The following is a 10,258-nucleotide window of genomic DNA, read 5'->3' on the forward strand; positions in this document are numbered from 1 at the left end:
GAGCCATTCCCCTCTATCCCATCACTCCATGTCTTTGTCCTCCAAAGTCCCTCTCCAGCCCTCCTGCAGGCCCCCTTTAGGCACTGGAATGTGCTATAAGGTGTCCCCAGAGCCTCCCTTTCTCCAGGCTGAACAAGCCAACTGGAGGTGCTCCAGCCCTGTGATCATCTTCATGTCTTTCCTCTGGACTCACTCCAAAAGATTGATGTCCTTCCTGAGTTAGGCTTCAGTCAATGGGAACTTCAGTGAGCTGCCATGATTTCTAAAAAATGATTGATTGTGGTACAGCTCCATTCTACCCCAGTTCCCTCAGGACCCATGGATGCATCTCATTAGGTTCCATGGACTTGTGCACCTTCAGGTTCCTTAGGTGGCCTTGAACCTCATTGTCTTCTGCAGCCAGAGTCCTTCATTGCCCTGCCTTCTGTGAGTGGGGAAATGTGGCTGGAGTATTTGGTGGTGAAGGCAAAGGAAAAAAAGTTGATGAGTACCTCAGCCTGATTGATGTTCCATCCATCCTTTTTAGTAATCCAAAAATAAATTAATTTAATGAGCTACCATTACAGGTTGTTTTCAATAGAAGTGAACAAATGTTCTTTTTTTTTTTTTTTCTCTATGTTAATGTTTTGGGATTTATTCAGATATTTTTATAATATATATATATATATACACAATATTATATTTTATTTCATTTAATATAATTAATTAAAATAATTTACTTCTATATTCATCAATATTTATATTTAACAACATTTAATATTTTGTGTTTAATAGTTAATAAAGTTTTCTTCACTGTTTTGATACTCAGCAGATCATTTTCTTCTTATGGGTACTTAATGCAAGATATGTGATATCAATATTCAGGGGTGATTGTAGTGGACCAGGAAATTCACTAGATGCCAGGGTGCCAACCATATCCTGGACCTCAACTTGAGTCCAGTGTGCATTTTTGGGCACAGCAATATAAAGAGGTTATAAAGCAATTACAGGACATTTCAAAGGAGAGCAACAAAGACAGTGAAAGGTCTGGAGGGGAAATGGCTGAGGTTACTTGGTCTGTTCACCCTAGAGAAGAGGGAGACCTCATTGCAGTCTAGAGGTTTCTCATGAGGGCAAGCAGAGGGGCAGACACTGCTCTGTTCAGTGACAGGAACTGGAGGATGGCCTGAAGTTGTGTCAGGAGAGGATAAGAAAAAGATATTAGAAAAAAGTTCTTCACCCAGAGGATGGTTGGGCCCTGGAACAGCTCCCCAGGGAAGTGGCCACAGCACCAAGCCTGACAGAGCTCAAGGAACATTTGGACAATGCTCTCAGGTGCATGCTGTGGCTCTTGGGGTGTCCTGTGCAGCACCAGGAGTTGGCCTTGGATGATCCTCATGGGTCCCTTCAAACTCGGGATATTCTGTGAGTCTTGGACTTTCAATCAGTTTCCCAGAGGGGTATTTTGTAGAACTCAGTTCAGTATAAATTGTAATTTTAAATAAATTTCTGTGAATATTTGGGATTTTCAATGACTTTAAAAAATAATAATGAAAATATTTATAAAGTTTATTCCCAGACTCATACCACTTGCTAAAATGTTTAGTATAATGTAAAAAATAAACTAATGGAAAATGTAAGTACATTTTTTCCATTAGACACTAAAAGGAAGATGTTTTCCCACTTCGAGTCTCTCTTCTGCTTAATTTCAATGGGCATCTTTCCTGTGTCTAACCAACACTTTTACTTCTGTGGTAGACTGTTTATGCAAGAACTTCTCCTAAACCCATTTTTATGACAAAAAAGTCATAAACTATCAAAAGTAGACATTCTTTTTAGAAATATAAATGAGATTCTGACTAAAGTATAAATACTTAAAGACAGCTCTAGAGAATTTTCAGAGATCTGAATATCTGAGATACTTGGAAAATATTTATCTTCCCATATTTATAAATCCTCACCAGTTTTACATTCTGACTATCCCATTCTGGGTATTTTAATCATAGGTAAGTATAAGGGAGCTCAGTTGGTTCTCTAAAGTGTATTTCACGTTAAATGACAAGGTCGATTTTATATTTGAGACATCTGACTTGTTCCACTTAAATCAAATGCTCAGTTTGGTTTGTTTGCAGCAAGTCAATCCTAAATTTGAAATGTTATGACAATGTTTTGTTTTCTTTTTCTTTATCCAACAAGTAATGGTTTTAGACTCATAATATTTGGATTTAATATTTAATATAAATTCTTTTTAAGTATTACTAGATTGTAAGGCACTTCGATCAAGGTAACTGCAATGCTTAGCTAATGTAAAGAGTGTGTTGTATGTTTCTGTTTTAATCTGTACTTGAAGAAAATTTTACTTATTCAGGTACCAGTTTAAATTGATAGGGTTTAGTAGACTCTTAATCTGTGTAAATTTGAGAAGATTGCTTACTCTTGCCATTCAAAAATTACATTTTGGAGGAACTCGATGTATTTAAATATCAGGTTCTTAAGGTCTTATGCATATTATATTTTGGTATTCAGATCAACAAAAATTTTGTCCCCAGATGAGAATGTAGCAAAAACCATAAAAATGTACAAAACCCCCCTGTATGACAATAATCAAGATCCTTATCAAGAAAAGACATGTTTTCAACAACCCCTTTTTCCAAAGCAATGGCACACCTCCAAAGCCTTGTGAACTTCCTCTGGAATTAAAAAAAAACCAAAAACAATAAACCAAATACAGAAACAGCAACAACAGAAAGCCCACAACCTTGATCCAATAAACCTTAATTTAAAAGTGGTTTCGGGCTATAATCAGCAGCATGACTCCAGTGAAGAGTGTGTGTCATGTTTGAAGGAAGTATGAGTAGGAATATATAGTAGCTTTCTTATGACTGAGCAGCTTAACTTGATTATCTCCCTGGCAAGTGCCTTTACAAAAATGCATATAGACTTCCCAGTGAAATCAACACAGATGGAATACTATAATCACTATCTTTTTAATTTAATAAGACAATTTGAATTTTGTTTTTGTCAACTAGTTTTTTATTTTTTGGCTTGAATCCTAGGATGCTTCTTTAGCCCTTCAAAAACCAACCAAGCAAACAAAACCAAGCAAAATGCCCTGCTCCTATCCACCAAGTTACTTCCTCTCAGCTCAGTTTCTGTCATATGATGCAGCACAGGTCAATATTATAACTCATCCTGAAAAGATGCTTTGGAATTAATTGAAACTTAGGCTAACATACATTATTTTTATAGCTTCATACTCTACATCAAAAATATCCTATCTATTTAAAAAACAAGACTTTGAGTAAAAATTTATAAATTTTATGATGTCCTGCTGATAATTATCAGTCCCACAAGAAATGTAAAACAAGCTATGAATAAATGCTGAATGTTCCACTTATATTTTTATACAAGAGGTTTTTGAGTGGCAAGTGTCTTTGAAAAAAGATAAAAACATTTTAAGAAACCTGACTCACTTTAATCAACACTTCAGTGAACTGCCTTGGAACAGGCTGTACAGTAGCCTTCACAGTGAGGTTTTAATCTGTGAATAGTACTCATTCCAGTGTCAATAATCCTGTAAAATAACCATTACTTTCCCTTTCAAAATATTAAGTAGAAATACATTTTCCTAGAAACTTCCCCCCAGCTATTAATAGGTTTAATATTTCATTAATAACTATAGATTCTCCAAATGTAATAAAAATAAAACTCATATGCCTGCAAGTTTTGCAGCATTTCATGTCAAAGCTTTTTGCTTTGTACCTATTATAGTTTATGACTTAAAAAAAGGGAGAAATACATTCTAGGCAAAGTTTGTTAATACACACTAGTTGTATTATCAGCTTATAGGAAAGGTTAAGTTCACAATTATATGGAAAATAAACAAAACTTGAAGTGTGTGCCTAGCCCCATTAAAAATTGTCACCCTCTTCATGTCTGCTGCATTTTTTTATTCACTCTCTTCCAAGATATTATTAAATTCCCCAATAATGTTCTTTCATTCTTCAGAAAAAGACTTTGTTGATTCAAGAATAGGAATCATTGAGAAGCATGGGATAATGCAACCTCTTTTCTTTATTTCTTTATTAAACCTGATGTGTATACAAGCCCTTGCTTTTATCATAGACAAGCAAGTGAAGGAGTTGTTATTGGAGGGACATAAGACAAGGTATAGTGACAAGTAAAAGATTTATTCTCCATTTACCTCACGAATAAAACTACTGTTGAACAAGGATAGCCTAGAATTTCACCCATACTGAGGAGGGAAATTCAAATTCAGGGAGACTTTAACTCAGACATGTCACTGCTTGTCTTGAATACCATACTAGGATCAATGACTTCTCTCAGGCTGAAAATCTTTTCTTCAGAAATTTTTTTATTTTATAAAACGGATATGGTAGTTATGGCACAGTTTGATTGCTCAGGTTAAAACACTGGCAGTGCAACAAACTGTCTCCATATTGTCAATATTTCTCAGGCTGTTAATCAGCAAAAATTTCTCCATCTGATGTCAAGGCAATTTACATTTTTACCCCAGTTTGGACTTTGTGAGCTAATTCTGGGGAAGGAAATGAAGGCCTAAACATACTGGATTGTGGCTGAGTTCTTCTGTTAAATGAGGAACACAAGGAGTTTGAGCCACATACCTTTGCAAGCCTGAGTTTTGCAGCCCTTTGCAGCCTTAGCATCTCCTCCTAAACCCCAGCTACCAGATCAGGCACTGATCTGAGATGAGACAGCTTTTCTGTCTTTCAGTTCCCTGTGCTATGGTACAGAACAGCAGCATTTCTGCATTTTATAGGAGTGATGCTAAAATCCCACAGTATCAGAAGTCTTTCTATGCTAAAATATTGTGCTAGAGAGAGCCCTGCATAAAAAATCCCTCAGCAAGAGTGAGAACCTTAGGAGTCCTAGACACTGCTGTGAGAGTGGATATTGGAGACTGGAGTAATTTTCACTTCTCTGGTTATCCTCAGGAACAGGAATTATTTATGAAACATGGCAAGGAGCTTTCTTTGACTCAGCAAGTCTGCTTCTTGAGATACAAAAAAAGGCAAAACTGAAAAAGAGATGAATAGGCAAAAATATTATTTTCAGCCTTCAAAATGTTTGGTTGGCTGATTTTTTTCATTTTGTTCACTATAAATGCCATGTCTGCTCTGCTGGTAAAAGACAGAAGAATGTGGAACAAGTTCAAACCAAAGGTATAGAATAGTTTACTAACTGATCAGCAATGAAATAAAATGGAATAAAATGCTTAGTAAAGAAGTATGCATATTCTAACACCAGTTTTGAATACCTTATATTCTGTCATGATCAATACAATTTTGTTTTTAAACTTTTTCTTACCATCATTACCCCAAATACTTCCCAATAACTAGAACTGAGGTGAAGACTGATAATATTTAGCAAATTGATTTGTACTGTTGTAATTCATTTGAAAGCTAGAAATGGTACAATTAGACTTATTAAACTAATGAAGTTTGTGTGAACTTCTAAGCATATATGAAGACATATAGAGATATAAATATATATATATAAAATATTCTGTTTTCAAATAATTAATACAAATTCTAATAATTAATACAAATTCTAATATCAAATCTTGAATTACTCAAATGCTGCCCCTGAATAAAGAATATGTCTGAAATGTGTGATTTTCTGCTCTCAGAAAATCAAGGAATATACCATATTGAGATTTGTTTGCTCAGATCCACTAAAAAGCTTCATGTAATATTTACCTTAGTGTAACTTTTGCACACCTGTTCTTGGTTTCTCTGGTGCCCAAGGAAAGTAATACATAAATCACCAGAGACACCAGAGAAAACATTAAAGGTAAAGACTTCATTCTTGAAAAATGGATCTTAAAGAAGCAAAAATCTACTTGGTCCCATCCCCTTAAATGTCTAGACCAGATAATTCCAAGCATTTCATTTTTTAATTTAAGCAAGTTATGAGGGATTTTTAAAGCCCACTATTAAATCATCTGTACTAGAAGTAAAAGTTGTACTAGAAGTAAAAGTTGAAGGCAGGTGTGTAAAACTTGCTTTATCTTTAAAAATTATTTTAATATCAGGTTATTACTTATTTTTGCTTTTGATGTTTCTAGCATTTATTGAATGAGTGCATATCTATTGAATCAAATTGCAAACACACTGCATTAGGAAGAAAAAATGTCTAGAGAGATATTGTCAGTCAGAAATCCTATATGTATGCAGTTGGAAGAGCTTTTCCATAGACTCAAGTCTATTACCTTAACGATGACACCTGGATTGTTTACAAAACATTTGTTACACTGTTTCCAGGAAACCTCTAGAAACAGGAATTCCACAACTCACTTATTTCAGGTTTTTGTTTCTTTCTTTTGTTGTTGTTGGTTTTTATCTTTAACACGTGATTTAAATTTCCCTTTCTGCCACTTGATTCTTGTGCTCCTCTGAGTAAACACTGAGCAGAAGACACTCTTAAATGAACAAAGTTTCCATTTGGAATGTTAACACTCCTCTTATGTCCTCATGTTCTCTTCTCCAGCCTAAACAACTTCATCATTTTGGTTTCATAGAAACCTTATTCTCAGAACTTTTTACCACTTTTGTAAGTCTACTTGGCGTCATAATCCAATTATCTGTCTTTTTTTCTTAAACTAAGGCACAAAACCCATTGATACCAAAGACATTGAACATGTATTCACAGACTCTTACATGCAACACTTGTCTTAATATGTCCCAGGAAACTTTTTTCTGAAATTACTTCAATTTTAAAACATATTAAATACCTTTATCCACTACAGTACAAGATATTTTTCTGATCAATACCATTGCACAATAATTTAATCTGCTTTTCATATTTGTTACCAATTTTTTCCATAAAATCTTCACTGAATGGAATAATTGAGAGATCATATCCTGTTATGTTTTTCAATTTGAGAGAAATCTGTTACTCATTTTTGAATAAGTTTTTTGAACTGACAATAAAATATATCTTTGAAGGTTTTATTTTACTCCAGTTTTCAGAATGTTATCTATCAAAAGTGTAATAAAATTAGGATATTTCACAATGATTTCTGTCCAGTTAGACATGGACAGAAAGAAGTAAATTCTATTCAATTAATTTCAATTATCCTCATTGACTAAGAATCTGTACAAAAGTATAACATTTGAATACATCATAGAAATCTGGTTTTCTTTGTGTATAATCTGTTTAATGCAGACCTTTAGTCATTTATCAACTGATGAAGGGCTCAAAAATATTGTTATATAACTTATGTTAATTTTCAAAAATTGTTCATAGAAAGTAGGTAATTTTGGTTAAGTTTCTCAGCCAATGCTCAACCTGTGCTATTGTAGCCATTCTTCTAAAAAAATCTTTGTTTTGCTACTAGTAAAGGTAATGAGTCTATGGAAGTCATCATCATGATAGGAGCTTTATCTTCAGTCTCCTCATGGGTTTCTCTACAAAGAGGAAATGAAGTGATCATACAATTTAACTAATATATATTATTTTCCATCTAACCAGGAGATTCACAACTCTGTTGGGCATGCATGTGCACATGTGGAAGTCTAAGTGCAGCAGCTGGAGTGTCAGAGGGTCCTTGTGTCTGTGGTGCCAGAAGCAGAAGAGACAGGAACATCTGCACACTGCAGTGTGTGTGCATGTAGGTGCCTGCAATTTCCTAGAGAACTTCAGGGTGGACTAGATAATGAGTGGATAAAAAGGATGGGAATCAGATATCAGGAGTGCCATAACTTTACTGACATACAGGAGAGTTCAGGGGTGGATGTTGAAACTGACTACTGGAGTGAAGGCTGGTCTGATCCAGCTACTGAGGTTCGGGGATCTCAGGGAGGGCTGCGGGCAAGGCCAGAGATCTAAACCACCTACTTGTGAATTCCACTCATGCAGAGGGCATGTTTGGGCATGAGGCAAATGGGGAAATGTGGGGACCCATGGAACAACTACTGAACAGACTAAGGTTTGTTAGTGGAGCAAATTCAGGGGTCATATGTCTCTGCATCCATGTGACCAGGGCTTTGTGTTTATATCTGGGTATCAACAACTGTAGTGGGGCTCTGTGACCATTTAGGAGTTCATGTGTTGATGTGCTGGGCATGTATCATCCTAGGATCCAGAGGCAACTGCTGTTTATATATGTGTATAATGTCCACTGATGTTTCTCCTTGATCAGCCAGGAGGGAAACAAGATCACGCTATTCCTGCTTGTTGTGTTTGAGTTAGTATGGTATGGTTTGTATCTGTATTGATCTATATATATTGAACCATGCACAAATTTACACACGGAGGGAGAGAGAGTATACCTATTTAAAATACAGGCTAAGCATCACTGCTGATTATCAAGTTGCAGCAACCTTTCCTCTCTTGTGTTGCAAAACTTGGCAGTTTCTAAAAGATTCGCTTTTGGAAAGTGAGATAAGCAGGTGTTAAAATCTGCATGGACAAAATAGAGCTGATTACTCATCAGCACAAAATACACTTCACTGGTACAAATAGCTATCCTCAACTTGTTGCAGATTTATACCAAAGAGTATAAATAAACAAAAAAAATTAAAAAGAGTTTATTTAAGATTTGTGTCTTGGATGCATGGGATTCTGGACATTTTGCAGTGACAAATGCAAAATGCAGTAAGTCTGAGCTGCACTGAATACTAAGTTTTGGGATATTTTGTCTTTGCTGCTGGGTAGTTGTCTACATGGACATTGAACAGACATTTTCTGGAATATCTCAGCTTTGAACTGTTGTAACAGGTTCAATAAGTAGAAATGCAAAAGGTAGAAAGGGCTATGTAGAAAATTTCACACAAAGATGACCCTACATACTCCACAGGAGGAGAAACCAGAGAGAAAGAAGGTTGCAAAATGATCAAAATATGGAGGTCATGAGGATTAAACTACACACTCAAAAATGAAGTATTTAACTCTTCCAATATAAAACCAATACTCAGTCCAGATTTGTAAAAAAGGTCATGAACCATTGAACCGGACTTTTTGACTCAAACTAAGCTTTTGAAAACTCCTTTTCTTCCCAGAAGAGTAGTGAAAGAGGATTGCATTAGCTTTTGATATACTTTACTTGCTGTCAGCAGGGATTCAGTAGCGTCTGAAGAGTTTTGCTTTGAATTTTCTCGTTTGTTTACATGCTTCCAAAGGAATTGAAAAAGCCCATTTTTCCTTTTCATAAAGATTTATCGTGTTCTCTGGTAAATCTTGGATAATTGATATCAAAAGGTTTAATCTTCTCTGAGAGTTCACCACAGATAAACCCTTGGCACCACAAGCTCCAACATTTGGCTGCTTCTTTCTGAAGCAGCACAATGACAAAGCCAGTGTAAGAAAAAATGGAAGCAGAAGTCCATGGTGGGGGTATTTCTGTAGAAACATCCCCACCTCCACTGTCCATTACATTATTTAAAAAGAAACTGGACTGATATGCACCTAAGAAGAATCTTGGAAATCAGAGTGAATCTCAAGATATCCCCTTTAGCTCAGAATATTAAAACTTATAGGCAAGGTTGTTTGTCTTAAAAGGGTTCTATGTATAACAGGCAATGTGTGCAAATTTTGGCAAGACGGAGGCACTATAGCAACAAAACTATATAAAAAAATGGCAATTATCTTCAGCTCATACATTTCAACAAAAGCTACAGCTGGAGCAACTCTTCAAAGAGTTGGTAACAATGCAGTACCAAAACCAGTAAAAAAGCAAATGGAAGTAGGAAGAGGCAGTTTCAGCTGCGTCTAATAATGGTGAAAAAAAAAATTGAAAGTTCGTTAATTATAGAATGCTACAAATAATGTAATATCATTAATACCATCACATTTCAAATAAAACCCGCAAATTTTTCTTGGGTCTGGGAAAAAAAATGGCAAATATAACAATAATTTCAATTTGAGTTGTATTTCAGATATATGTCTGGGATTCATCTGTGATGAATCAGCTGTCATATAATGGAAAGTTCACTTGAAGTAAATCCAAGAAAAGACCAATTCCCTCAGCCAAGCTGAGTGTCAGCTGTTTTCCTAAGTGGGAAACATGATAAAATTACTTTAGTACTGCAAGTAACAAACGCTGTGAGTGAGCATATTTGTAGTTCTTGGTGACATTTTATGACTTGGGTTTAATCCACAATGTAGAAATTAAAATCCATTTAGTTATGGCCTTTGTTCATTTAAAACTTAGAGGGCTCAGAAAATTCCATTTCAAAGTATCCCAGACATGCATTATTATTTGGACAGTTTCCAGATTTATGTATTAATTTCTTAA

The sequence above is a fragment of the Zonotrichia albicollis genome, chromosome 1, assembly GCF_047830755.1.
Source record: "Zonotrichia albicollis isolate bZonAlb1 chromosome 1, bZonAlb1.hap1, whole genome shotgun sequence".
NCBI classification, from domain to species: domain Eukaryota; kingdom Metazoa; phylum Chordata; class Aves; order Passeriformes; family Passerellidae; genus Zonotrichia; species Zonotrichia albicollis.